Source organism: Dermacentor silvarum, chromosome 3 (genome assembly GCF_013339745.2).
Source record: "Dermacentor silvarum isolate Dsil-2018 chromosome 3, BIME_Dsil_1.4, whole genome shotgun sequence".
In the NCBI taxonomy this organism is placed as follows: domain Eukaryota; kingdom Metazoa; phylum Arthropoda; class Arachnida; order Ixodida; family Ixodidae; genus Dermacentor; species Dermacentor silvarum.
In genome coordinates this window covers 71,138,661-71,153,027 of record NC_051156.1, presented here as the reverse complement: position 1 = coordinate 71,153,027, position 14,367 = coordinate 71,138,661, and positions in this window count along the sequence as shown.

The following is a 14,367-nucleotide window of genomic DNA, read 5'->3' as shown; positions in this document are numbered from 1 at the left end:
GGAGTTCTCTTATATCGTCGAGGTTGTGAATAAGTCCTCTAACATTCCATTGTAGTATTTGTGTCTCCATAATGAAGAAAGTGTTTGTGCTGTGTGTTCAGAAGATGAAGACTAGCTCACGGTGCCCTTTCCAGGCGCCGTGACGCGAGGTTTCTCTTTTCTGGAGCGGTCAAGGGATTCCCGCCGCTCCTTAGGCGCTGGCGGCGCCGTCTGGCCGGTTGTTGTGTCCATCGCCTCTTGCGAGGCGCTGGACACGCGCTCTTGCGAGCGGTTCGTTTGACGTGAAAGCCTCGTCTCGAGGGACGAGGCCCTGGAGGCCACCAGCCCGGAGGTTGATGGTCCCTTGTTCTGAGATGGCGGAGCAGCGCTAGCCGCAGCCGCCGAGGGGGCGGATGGCGTCACCGCCGGCTCACTCTGTGTGGACCGGACAGCCGCCGGGTGCCGCTGTGGCGCTGCCCCCTGACGCGCCACCTCGGCAAAACTGACTTTAGGCTGGTATGACACCCGCCTGCGAGCCTCTTTGAAAGTTATGTTTTCCTTTACTTTGATTGTGACTATTTCTTTTTCTTTCTTCCAAGACGGGCATGACCGCGAGTATGCGGCATGCTCGCCATCACAATTGACACAGTGTAGAGTGTTTTCACATGTTTCAGAGGCATGGTCACCAGAACTACATTTAGCACAAGTCTGTCGGCCTCGGCAGTTCTGGGAACTGTGGCCGAAACGCTGACACTTGAAACAACGAAGAGGGTTTGGTACATAGGGTCTAACCCGTAGCTTTACATAGCCTGCCTCGATTGTCTCGGGCAGGATGCTTGAGCCAAAAGTAAGTACTATATGCTTGGTTTTGATCTCTTTGCCGTCCCGTCTTAGCATGATTCGTTTAACAGTGATCACGTTTTGTTCGCTCCAGCCTTCCAACAGTTCAGCTTCTGTCAGTTCCATGAGGTCATCGTCGGAGACAACACCACGGCTGGTGTTCATAGTTCGGTGTGGGGATATTGTCACTGGGATCTCCCCAAATGACACTAGGTTAGGAAGCTTTTCGTGCTGTTTTACATCGCGGAGTTCCAAAAGGAGGTCGCCACTAGCCAATTTCGTCGCTTTGTAGCCTGGTCCAAGAGCTTCGGTCAGACTTTTCGAAACGAGAAAGGGTGAGATCATTCTTACAGTCTTTTCGGGTTTATCGGAATGGATAACATGAAATCTGGGGAAGTTTTGCAATTTGCTGCCATTGAAAAGAAAAATATCTTCGGTGCGCCCTCGTTTGTGAGAGCGATCAGGGAGTCGGGGGAATGAAGAAAAAGCCATAAGCTAACAATGATTTCGGTAACTATGCCAGCCGCCCACCACCGAGCCCAACAAGGGGACGCTACAAGACCCGAAGGAGATGCAGACGCCAGCTGTACATAGCCACTATAACCTAATATAATAGACCCAAGGTTGGATAGATTACACCAGGTTAACCCTTGCTGCCTGGAAAATTGGAAGTAAAACGAAGTGAATAGAAGACAGGAGAGATGGAAAGTGAGAGAGAAAGACGAAGGTTGGAGGGAGAGAGAGACAGGAAAAGGCAACTACCGATTTCCCCCGGGTGGGTCAGTCCGGGGGTGCCGTCTACGTGAAGCCGAGGCCAAAGAGGTGTGTTGCCTCCGCCGGGGGGCCATAAAGGTCCAAACTCCCGGCTTCGGCTCAACCTCCAGGATCCCCTTTTCCCCGGACACGGCTAAGCCGCGCACGGTTAGACGCGGGAGGGTCCAACCCCCATGTGCTGTTGATACAGACGTCAAGTGGCTGAGGCTGGTCCGTCATGCCACCTGGTATAATAGCGATGTTCATTCAAGCTTGGGAGAGCACAGCCTTCATGCTGTCAGTAAGGTGCCCACAGTACATCTCAAGGACAAGGAGACAGTTCTTGGGTGACGTTGCCATGTGATCCTAATCCACTAGTCAAACGTGGCACTCGTCATCCGCCTGTTCGCATTTGCCTGTGTGGCAGCATTTCTGGGAAAGGCTTCTCAAGCCGGTAGTGGCTTCCTCTTATAAATTATGTATGCAGGCAGCTTATGTCAATCAGCTGTGCCATGCAGCATCATGATCGCATGTTGCTTTCCGCAAGTGGCCGAGCACATGACGCCCCTTTGGTGCTGTTGTCATTGGCTTGCTACACCACAGACATACCAAAATAAATGAAAAGGGGTCAGTTTACAGCACTCTACTGCAGCCACTTTTGATTGGCTGGAGTGGCCAAGTAGAAAATCTGACCCTGGTAATATGCTTGCTCTGGTATTTTTGTCTCACATAAATGTTTTAGTTGTGTTTATTGTTGCTTAACACTATTGCCACAATTTCCTGTGTAGAACAGTGTCCCATGAAAGCACAACTATGCTTGCTCTCAATGCATACAAATGTACGAGAAGTGTTTGCAGATCTGCATTTGCTGGTGGTAGTAAAATTAAGAGTGTGCAGAAATGACAGCAGTGGGATAGTGGGCATAAAGAAACAGTTCTGTTTGAGACTAGCTTGATGGCTCCTCTAACTAAGCCGCCATAAAGCGATCTCGGTGCTTGTGGAGATGGCCATTTTCGCTGCGTCTTCCAAGCCCATAAAAAATTGCCGCCACACAGAAGAAATAACTATATAAAATGAAATTGTACTTATACTATAAGTTAGATGGTGCACTGCGCTCGTAGTGACGCAGGTCTCCAAAACGGCGCGAGAAAACATAATTGGTGGACTAATCTTTTATTATGGTAATGTCACTTGTGTGATAAAATCTAGGGTTTGGCGAAAACTTGTCTGGCGAGGAAGAACATGGCTGAATAAACGTACACTCGCCAACTGAAGAACACAAAAACAACAGATTGACGTTTTGGCACCCACTACGTGTGCCTTGTTCACAATGAACGAATGCATGGTGATCTTTATTATATATGCGTTGGAAGACGTAAGGCCCTTGCATACAACTCAGGGAGGGGGCCCCGTGTCCGGTTTATTGTGTTAGTCGTAGATTGTAGTATGCAAAATGGTTCAAGAAGCTATCGCGATATTTTCTTCTCTCTTTTGATGATGAAAGCCGAATGCCAGTTAATACTGTGACCAGTCTTCTCATGATGCTCTGCTAGGGCGCTGGAAACCGTGTGTCCTTTGGCTACATCATTGCGGTGCTGCTGTAGCCTTCTTTTAAAGTTTCCCGTCTCGCCTACGTAGCACGCCTGGCAGTCCTGGCATGGAATTTTGTAGATGATGCCGGGATATTTTTCTTTTTCGAGGCAGTCTTTGACTCGGACGAGGTGTTGTTTTAGCTTGCTTGAAGGGCCATGGCAGATTTGTACATCATAATCTTTGAAAATTCTTGACATTGACACGTTCACGCTTCGTGCATAGGGGAGAGCCGCCCGTTTCCTTGTTCTCATTGGCCTGATGGGGGTTCAGCGGCACGCTTTTCTTCAGTCTTTATAAACTGGCTAGGGTAGCCATTGCTGACCAAATCCTGCGTTACTCTCTTCAACTCAGCTCTGCGTGCGTCAGTAGTCGAGCACGATCGGAATGCACGGGTGAACAGTGTAGAGGCAACAGATCGTTTGTGTCCAACGGGATGGGCCGAACAAAAGTGCAGATATTTCCCTGTGTGCGTAGGCTTCTGATAAATGCTTGTTGAAAGGCCGGATGCAGTACACATGACTTCAACGTCAAGTAAAGCCAGGCGACCATTAACTTCTTTTTCAACGGTGAATTCTATTGTGCTTTGGAAAGCCCTCGAAGGTAAAGCCCTCACGACATTCCAGCCCGCTCCAAAATTGTTCCTGCGGTATGTTGACGATTGTTTTTCCATTATCTGCCGCAAAGACGTCGTACCTTTTCTGCAGCACTTGAACTCTTTCCAAAGCTCAATAGAATTCACCGTTGAAGAAGAAGTTAATGGTCGCCTGGCTTTCCTTGACGTTGAAGTCATGCGTACTGCATCCGGCCTTTCAACAAGCGTTTATCGGAAGCTTACGCACACAGGGAAATATCTTCACTTTGATTCGGCCCATCCCGTTAGACACAAACGATCTGTTGCCTCTACACTGCTCACCCGTGCATTCCGATTGTGCTCGACTACTGATGCACGCAGAGCTGAGTTGAAGAGAGTGACGCAGGATTTGGTCAGTAATGGCTACCACGGCCAGTTTATAAAGACTGAAGAAAAGCGTGTCGTTGAACCCCCTATCAGGCCGATGAGAACAAGGAAACGGGCGGCTCTCCCCTATGCATGAGGCATGAGCGAGTCAATGTCAAGAATTTTCAAAGATTATGATGTACAAATCTGCCACATGCCTTCAAGCAAGCTAAAACAACAACTCGTCCGAGTCAAAGACTGCCTCGAAAAAGAAAAATATTTCGGCATCGTCTATAAAATTCTTTGCAAGGACTACCAGGCAGGCGTGCTACGTGTGTTCTTCAGTTGGCGAGTGTACGTTTATTCAGCCATGCCACTTGTGTGAAGGTTTTTTTTGTATGTGTACATAAATGTTGATGGCATAATTATGTAATCATGCAGTCCTTGGAACGCAATGCTTGTGCACATTTCTATATTGCATCTAGTGACCGCACAGATCAACCTGAAAATAAGGAGTGGTCCTACAGACAACACATGTATTCGAAATTCGGCTACCCAATGTCAAGGTAGATGTTAGTGAGTTCATCGAGCTATAGATAGCAGTGAATATTCTTGCAGATCATTGTCAATTTAACAAATTCAGCGATTGCTATTTATGCTTAGGAGATTTTTATGTGGGAGTGTCTAAAAGATTTTTTAAAATTTTACTGTATAATTTCGTTCTGCTCATGCAGGTCAGCCCACTACAACTAATAAATGTCCAGAATGCCAGAAAACAGTAGAGTTGAGAAAATGCATAGTGTATATCGTCCAGTATAAAACCTGTTAGCTACAAGCTATGTATGTGTTATTATATATTGCAGGTGTATGCTGGATCCGGGCAATGAATAGAAAAGGCGGCTTGGGGGACATTGTTGCGGTCTACGTCTATGTTCTGCCGTATGGCGTCCACAATGTATTGGATGCCAGATGAGCTTAAGAACAGAAGCGTGACCGGGACTTTGTCCAACAAGTCGCGATCCAAGGGAAGGACTGAGGCCAGACCAGCCGTGACACCACAACAGTTGTCATCCTTGAAAAGTATATGAACATACTGTTCCAATGAACTGATCTACTCATGTATAGATGGCACATGCAAATAGCCACAGTAAAAGCGAAGCTATTGCTAAAGCACTGTGTTGCGATCATCTGCTACTGAAATATTTCATGTTAAAACTGTAGAAAGAATTTGAGGCATGTGAGTTGACATGAAAAAAGTAATCTGCAGTTTGGTTATTGAAAATGCAGCTTTGCAAAAATATTTCATTGAACCGTGGGCATATTGTTGGGAACTTGCACGGTGCATGCTGGAAATTATTGTTTAGATGCTTTCATTAATTTTGTACTCGTGATTGCTTTTCTTGCGCAGGCCTCCTCCGGAACTTCATGGGCAACCGTGTCATGCCGGAAGACGAGAAAAAAAAAGATTGATAGAAGTGCGCAGGCAATTGGTGCAGAAACTCGCTGACGCGCAAAGAAGGTAGTGCTACTGGTACTGATAGCTACGGGGCTTGTCCCAAAAGTTTGTGCACTGAGCCAGCAAAAACGCGGCAGAGAATGTAGCGACATGAACTGCTCAAACTTCTGGGACAGACTTTGTATATTGACCTTACCAGCTTAGCACTTCTACCTTTCTTTGTGGAGTTAGTGCTTACCAAATTTACTAAAAAATGGGTCCAACATGAGTATAGGTCGACCACTATATATTGAATTAGTTGAGAAATTTAGAAATTTTTAGTTTGAATTAAGTCAACCAATATCTTTCTTTAGCAGTAGTAGTGTAAACTTAAATTATTTCTCTTAAGGGTCTTGGGTGGTGGGTGGGTGCCTCAGTTTAGAGCTCCATTGGTCTCTGCAGCTTGCTGGGCTTGATCGAGAAGAGCTCTCTGGCTCTCTAGATTTTCGCTAGCAAGCCAAACGTCCCGCTGCCTGTTGCTTGGAATTTGCGCCGTTAGGGGGTGAATTTAGAATTTGGAAGTCGTTGCTTACATATCCACATTACGTGGACGAGACTTGGCCCAACAAGGGAAGTGGAAGGGTGTATTCATCTTGTGAAGTATTTGGATGTATGGATATGCGTGGTGGACCACACAAATAGCGAAGGAACGAAAAAGATTAGGTCTATCTTAAAGAGACGGGAAGAGTGGATCAGAGAGCAAATGGCGATAGCCGATATTCTTGTTGACATTAAGAGGGGAAATGGAACTGGACAGGCCATGTAATGCGTAGGATGGATAACCGGTGGATCATTGGTTACAAAATGGATACCAAGAAAGGGAAGCGCAGTCGAGGATGGCAGAAAACTAGGTGGGGGGATGAAGTTAGGAAATTTGCAGGCGCAAGTTGGAATCGGCTAGCGCAAGACAGGGGTAATGGAGATCGCAGGGAGATGCCTTCGTCCTGCAGTGGACATAAATATAGGTTGATGATGATGTGTGTTTGTAAGAAGAGCCAGTACCTGGCCTGTTTCCCTGTACGGTCTGGGTGTAGGTGGCTGTATTTTTGTCTCTTTGGTCTTCGAGGATGTCGTGCTGGTGGATCAGGGGTATTCCAGTAAAACACGTTGTGGGGCTAGTTGGTGCATAGCTTTCAAAAGATGAAGCGCCAACAGTGACAGAACATTAGGAAGGAACAAAGACAGGACAGGCGCTACTTGCAACTGTTTATTGTGGTCAAAGGTGGTTGAATGTATAGCCATGGGGAGAGGGGGGACGAAAAAGGCGGAACACTGATTGTATGAATGCGCACGCGTGAGAACACTGAAGATATGCATGAAGGAAATGGCGAATCTGAAACTTATCTAAAAACACACTTTCATTTGCGTATATATTCAGAGACGGGGAGCTGACACATGTTTCCCCTCTCTTCCTAATCTGGTTGGCCTCCAACAATTCACGTGCCACAGAGTCTTTACTTTTAAACAAGATTGTAGTATCTTGAAGCCATGCTTGTTTATTTTCGTTGCCGCAGGCCTTGCAATGAAGAGGCATGTTTGAGCCATAACCATATTTCAATGAAAGTTTATGCTCCCGCAGGCGATCATTAATACATCGGCCAGTTTGGCCAACGTACTCTTTCCCACACTTCAGCGGTATACGGTATACAACTCCTTCCTCACACTTCACAAAAGAATTTGTATGTTTAATGGAACACCCTGCTTTCTTAGAGTTATCAGAACCAATCAGGCGGCACAAAGTAGCAAGTTTTCGGGGTGCGGAAAAAACCACAGGAATTTTGTATTTCACGGCGACGTGTTTAAGATTGTGCGCCACTTTGTGAGAATGCGGAATCACCACTGGTTTGGCTTTCTTTTCGAATGTTTGACCTTCTTCAGTGCTTCTTTTTCTTTCTTTTTTCACCTTTATCAATAACGCCTCCGAAACTGCGCTTACAACCGAACAAGGGAAGCCAGCCTTCCTCAATTTCAAAATCTGTTCGTCAAAGCTTCCTTGTGCCTTATGACAGCACGATGTTTTAAGGGCGGATTCGAGGCACATAGTGGCAATCGCACGTTTAACAGTCTTGGAGTGTGTAGACTCATACGGCAACAATTCCTTGTGGGCACGGGGTCGATACATCCAGCAGGAACCTTCGTAAGTAAGGGTTATGTCAAGATATAAAAACTGCAAGCTGTTATCCTTGGCTAGTTCAAAAGTAAAATATAAGCCTTTGCCGTGCTGTTTAGATTTTACTTTTGAACTAGCCAAGGATAACAGCTTGCAGTTTTTATATCTAATATAAACAATATTTCGCACATGTTTGCTTGCTCTTGCCATGTTTGCTGGTTATTGCAATGTTGCTCGTCAAATGAATTTGATTTCAACTACACCATACAGAACAGTCTTATTGGCTTTAGTGTAATTTTAATAGTGACAATCAACCAACAAGCCCTAATTCTACAGCTGTCAAGAAGTATTTCTAATACTTTGGGGTCCCTTTCCATATTTTCTGTTTCATCCTGTGTATTTGGTCAGCACAGTGGGCATTCGGTCTATTCATTCTGCTTGGCGCTGCTCAGGTCAGAATATGTTCAACCTGCAAGTCCAAATTATAATGATATGTGTACGACTTCATTTACTGGCTGGATGAATTGAAAAAGCATTATATCTGATTCTAAGAGTATTTTTGTCAAAAATACCAGTGTCTAGAATAAGCATCATATGCACTGCAACTCATAGTTTTAAGTTAGGTAGGCAAATATCTATAGGTATGTATACTTGTGCATATACTTTCTACATATTGGCTAGTGTTTTAGCTACACGAAACGGCCTATGTTGTCACTACTCTCAAGTCAAATTTATGGTTGATGCGCCACTTGTTTTTGTTGTGCACTTACACTTCTGTGGTGTCATAAGCACTGTAGATGCCTGACAGCTGAAGTATTGCAGCAGTAGACAGTTTTAGTTTAGCGTACGCTATGTCATTGCGTACGATATAAAATAGTGGGTCATCACTGCGCATGTGCAGAACGCTATCCGACCTCTAGCGTATGCATGCTATTTCTCAGATTTAGCATTACCGTCTGTGCGTGGTTTGTGTAGTTTACGTTAAACATGACGGTGGTCCCCGCTGCCCACTTCGAATTGAATTTGGCGTGGCTTTTGCAGAATTCGCTTCGTTCGTAGAAAATGACTGTGTAAGCAACTTTCGCTTACCGTCAGGCCGCTTTGACAACAGTGTAATATGGTTAACCTTGTGGAGTTTTCGAGATCGCTTCTCATTTCGAACGACACGAAGCCTAACGAGGGAAACTGACATATATCAGCGCCACCTGTCAGTGAAGTCGAGAGTTAGGTGCAACGATGGCATATGGCCTCTGAGATCGGAAGATCTCGCAGGCCAACTAAAACTAATAAATGTGTGCTGTTTAGCATACGCTGTACTATAGCGTATAGGCGTACGCTATTAGTTGCATATGCTATACTAAAACTGTCTAGTGTTGAAGCTAACTGGCACTTACTATTGCTACAGTATGCCAACAGATACCTATCACCGTATTTGTGCATTTTCTAAGAACCAGCCGTGTTTTCTAGGTGAAATTTGTAGTGTACGTATGAGTTTGCCGGTCAGTTCATGTAACTTTTCAGGATAGAATTTACATGGGGAGGAAAAGGGTACCATACAACATGACTGCTGCTAACTGACCATTTATTTTGATGGAAGGATTAAAAATAGCAACACTGGATGTGTGCTTATGTTGTGCACAATTTCGTTCAGAGGGAAGGCGTAAGTTGTAATATAAAGGCATAAAATCACAATAAATGATATTTGTGTAAAAAGGAAAGTAAATATGGGCGCAGTCTAACTTCAATCACTTGTCATCTAGAAAGGACGCCTTTTATTTCATGAATTGATCATGGGGTCTGGCTCGCATGTCTTGTTTATGTGGTATGCCTCACTGATCTCGTGTCAATTTTTCACCGTAGGTGAAAACAGATGATCTTAATTCAGCCTGAAGTCCTATCGCGGCAATGCACGGCCAAACAGGACGAGCAAGCTGGTCTCTTGAGTGAAATATGGGAACTTATTTGGCACATTTAGTTACCGGCCAGTCTGCTCTGTGTACATTTGACCAGTTGTGAAAAAAATACAGTGAGCTGCCTCTCATACACACTAGACAAATTTGGTGGTATCTTTAACCAAGCAAACCTCCCTTGCCTGCTCGCCTTTCTGAATTCACTTGTGAACTGTCGTGCATATCCTGCCTACTTTATTTTTCGCTGGAAATGTGCGTGCATAGCAGTCCACATGAGAATTGAGGCTTGCTGAGGTAAAGATGCAACCCAATTTGTCTTGTGTTCGTCAGGGGTAGCATAGTCTGTTCCTTTGATCATGTATATATTCAGTCAAATGTACATGGGGCAGACTGGCTGGTGCCTCAACATGTGCCCAGGAGAGCACCATAATTCACTCAAGGGAGAAATATGTTCGTGCCACTTGACAATGCACTGACACAACTGGTGCTGCGCGCCAAATTTCGATTGTTCCTCTATGGCAACCAATTGACCATCAAAATCAGTGACGAATACCACATTAAGGAAATGGGACATGTGTCAGTTGTAGAGATACAAGCTATACTTTGGCTACCACTAATTGCTGAGAGAGTGATTAGAGACAGTTACTAGGAGAGCTCTTCATCTGGTTGGCTGGCACAAACTGTACCTGTTTCTGCACTGCAAAAAGCTGAAAGACTCTACTTGGGTTCACTGAAACTGCTCTTTAAAATAAATTTGAAACAGGGTAAGCTATATAATTTTGTGTGCAGCCCCCACACTAATGCCACTGGACGTACCTGCCATTTCCGGTTACATTTATCGCACGGTTAGACATATTTCTTTTTGCTACCAGCACTTATTGACATAAAACCGATGGCCTATTGCACAAGCAATAAAAGCACATCAAAACGCTTGGAGTAATGTGAAATTTAGGTAGGTTCATGTAAACAAAGCAAATTAATTGCTTTAGTAAGAAAGTTGTGCAGACTGGGTAGGAATAGAACCTGGAGTGTGAAAGGAGCACGCTTCCCTTACGCCACGGCAGCTCTTTGGTTCTGGCTGACTTAAGGTGTGCCTAGTGCGTGTCACACTGTGCACGTCACATTGCAGCCATTTGGTTGACTAAAGGTGCTTTCACGTTCCCACACGCAAGCTGTCTTAATGTGTCTCTGCCATCTTTTATTGCAGGTACACCTAGGAAATGTTGTATACATTGGCAACGATAACTGGGGCCTGTTCCAGTGCCATCGCCGGGATTCCCTGTTCTGCAAAGAACTGACATAACTGATGTGGGGAGCCCTGGCGCTCGGCGTAGGAGCGTCACAGGGGCTCCTTGTCGGTGCTTGAAGGACGGCAGTGCTGTTGAGAAGCCGACATTGAGCCCCGATAAATTGGAAGCTGTGGGTAGTAAGTATCATTCACATTTTTTCAAGTTTTTGTAATGTTTGTAACAATGCATGTATTGCACGGAAATGATTAACTTTTCAGATGCATTTGATGCATATCTTTCGAAATGTGGTACCCCTTAGGAGAAAAAAATCATCTTCTCATGCTTGGTTTTGGCCGAGCGGTTGAATCGAGTGACAAAGTTTTTCGCGTTTAGGTAGCCTAAGAAGAAACAAAAGCAGAATTAACAAACCAGCTTATTTGTGGCTACTCATGAGTTGCATTTCTTTGTTTAAAAGTGCCTGTGAAGTGGCGCTAACCTACTTATCAGGTCCAGAATTTTCGATTAACACCGCTTCTAAAAGCTCGCGTTCTAATTTGGTTTTTTTCAAGGCCAGAACTTCCGTATTCGTCATCCGCGGATAGCAACGGCAACTTTTGCAGTGTAGAGCAATATTCAACCCTTCTCCCGATATGCAACACCTGTAGCGTAGTTGTAGCTGGTCGTTCAGGCACTGAATTGCTGTGCAGATGTAGGCAACAACACGAGTTAAGACGAGAGACATGCGGCAACTCTTTAACAAAAAGCTTTATTTTTGCTAGCCCATGTTTATAGCTGTCAGTCACTGCATTGCACATGCGCAATTCGCACCCTTAGGAAGAAAGTAAACTGTCTGACAAGTGTACAGAAGGTGTGCTGATACACACAGAGCCAAGTCGCGAAATCTTTTCAGCCTCAATTATTTTACGTGTTAGTTGATCACCGCTTCTGTTGGAAACGGTACACTGAGCAAACAACGGTTCACAGTCACGCGAACTGCAATGACATTCAAGCCTACTGTCACGCACATTTTTCTTGACATTGTATGAGTGTTCTCTCAGCCGGTGATTGATGCAGTGTCCCATTTGACCTATATACTGTTTACCACAAGGGGGATACAATAAACCACATTGCTAACACAGGTGACAAACGGAATTTGGTGTTTTGTTGCATATGTGTGGCGTGCTGTGACATTGCCTTTGATTACACAACTTTAGAATGATATGCAATTTTCTTGATATTGTGAGAGCTTATGAATGTAGGGTATGACGGCCAGTTTTATGTCTGTCAGATGCAGTGACCACATGACCTCTACTCTGAAAAGCGCATGCACCGAGTGGTTGCCATGTGATCACTCCAGTATCTGACTGACTTAAGTGGCTGTCATACCATACATTCATAAGCTGTCTCACAATATCGTGAAAACTGCAGATTGTTCCAAAGTTAAAGTTGTCTTCTTTGCACCTCAGAAGCTTATAAAGTTGTGTAATCAAAGGAAATGTTTCAGGGCAGCACACAAGTGTAACAAAAAGCACAAAAATCCGTTCGTCACCTATGTTAGCAACATGAATTACTGTACCCCTCTTGTGGTAAACAGTACATAGGCCAAACAGGACGCTGTATCAATGACCAGCTGAGAGAACACTCTATAATGTCAAGAAAAACGTGCATGACAGTTGGCTTGCATGTTGTTGCAGTTCATGTGCCAGTGAACCATTGTTTGCTTGGTGTACTGTTGTCAGCAGTAGCGGTGATCAACTAACACGTGAAATTATTGAAGCTGAAAAGATTGCGCGACTTGGCTCTATGTGTGTCAGCATCTGTACACTTATCAGACAGAGTTGACCTACCTAAGGGTGTGAATTGCGCGTGTGCAATGTGATGAGTGACGGCTATAAACATGGGTCGCTGAAAATAAAGCTTTTTGTTGGAAGTCAGCACACGTCTATTGTCTCGGTCTTTTCTGTCGTCAATATCTGCGCTGCAATTCACCAATATGTTGTACCAACAAGTCAAATTTATCACTCACTCATTGGAACTTTCTTTCATCACGAATGAAATGTGGTTTTGGTACCGTGGTAGAGCATTCACATCATTTGTTAATTTTTGTTTTATTCAAAGACTGAACTGGATGTAACAAGCAGCCGTGGCATTGCAAGGAAGCTTTATGTTACAGGAATATATTGATACTAACGTCTTAACTGCTTAGCGCAATAAAGGAAGTTGTGGGTATTGTTTATTGTGCTTTCCTTGCTCTTGTGTCCAAACTTATAGCTATAATGGTTAGGTTTTACTGAAATTTGCTTTTGATGTTTTGCATTATTCTCCTGTGCAAAGTCACTATTATTTGTTTCACAGTTATGCGAAGCTTAAGTTGTTTGTAAGCATTTTATAGCCTGTTTTCACAGTAAACTTGGCTTACTTCAGTGTTTCAGATGGCACTTTATAGTTTGATGTAATTGATGTCTCTGCAGGTTACCGCATTGACTTGGAAACCAGTGAGGTCTGGATGCTAGTAAAGCTACCGAGGGAGGCATGTGTGCATCACTTGTGCTGCTGGCCATCCTCTGCAAAAGTGATGGCTGGCTGTCAGTGCTTGGATGACTTTCTGTTACTCTACGCCTTGGGCTGTGTTGACTACTTCACACTTGCTGCCATGTCTGCAAGCTTAGGCAAAAAGACCGGCCGGATGCTTGGCAGGAGATAGTATCCAACCGCAGTGTTACTGTGTTGTGTTGTACATTACAAAGTGAAGGAGGACAGTATTTGTGCTGTTATTAAGAAGTATAAATTGTGTTCTGCCATTGAAATAAGGGAACTCGACAAAAGCAAAAAAATTCGAAGTCTGACCTACATGGGAAAGCGAAATATATTGTGTTGTAGTTGTAGCTGTTAGTAGAGCCTTAATATGCGATAGAAGACCTTTATGTTTAATAGAAAAAATATTTAAGTGTGTTATCAGTGTGTTATCAGTTTTTGGGTTACTGTTATATAAGTGTCATTTGTTTGCCAGGATGATGTAAGCAGACAGCAAATAAATGCATGGTTTGACATTATAACCAGGTTTGTCTATGGCATTCACTATTATTTAAGGTGGACCAATGCATATTCATGAGTGCATATTCAACCACCACATATTCCTCCTGCACAAACAATTCCTACATACTAGCGTTTGTTCTTAGCAGCTGATGTTGGCTATTATGCAATTTCTTGAAAGCACATGCAGCTGCCGACACATGATTTTTAGAGCAGTAAGTCGGAAGCAAAGATGTAAGTCTAAGTAAGTCTAAGCTTAAATGATATGTTTAAGGAAATGAACATTTGTGGAATATATTTACTTTCCTGCAGCGAGAACCTTTATACGACAGCTTCTGCACATTAGACGTGCATGCTGCTTCTCTTGCTGTTATAGCCAAAATGAAAAATTGTTCTTATTAACCACTTTGCAGCTTTGCATTGTGCACTTTTACTTGCACCTAGCATTTATATGCTGTGCTATGGACAACAGAAAGACAAGTCAGGCA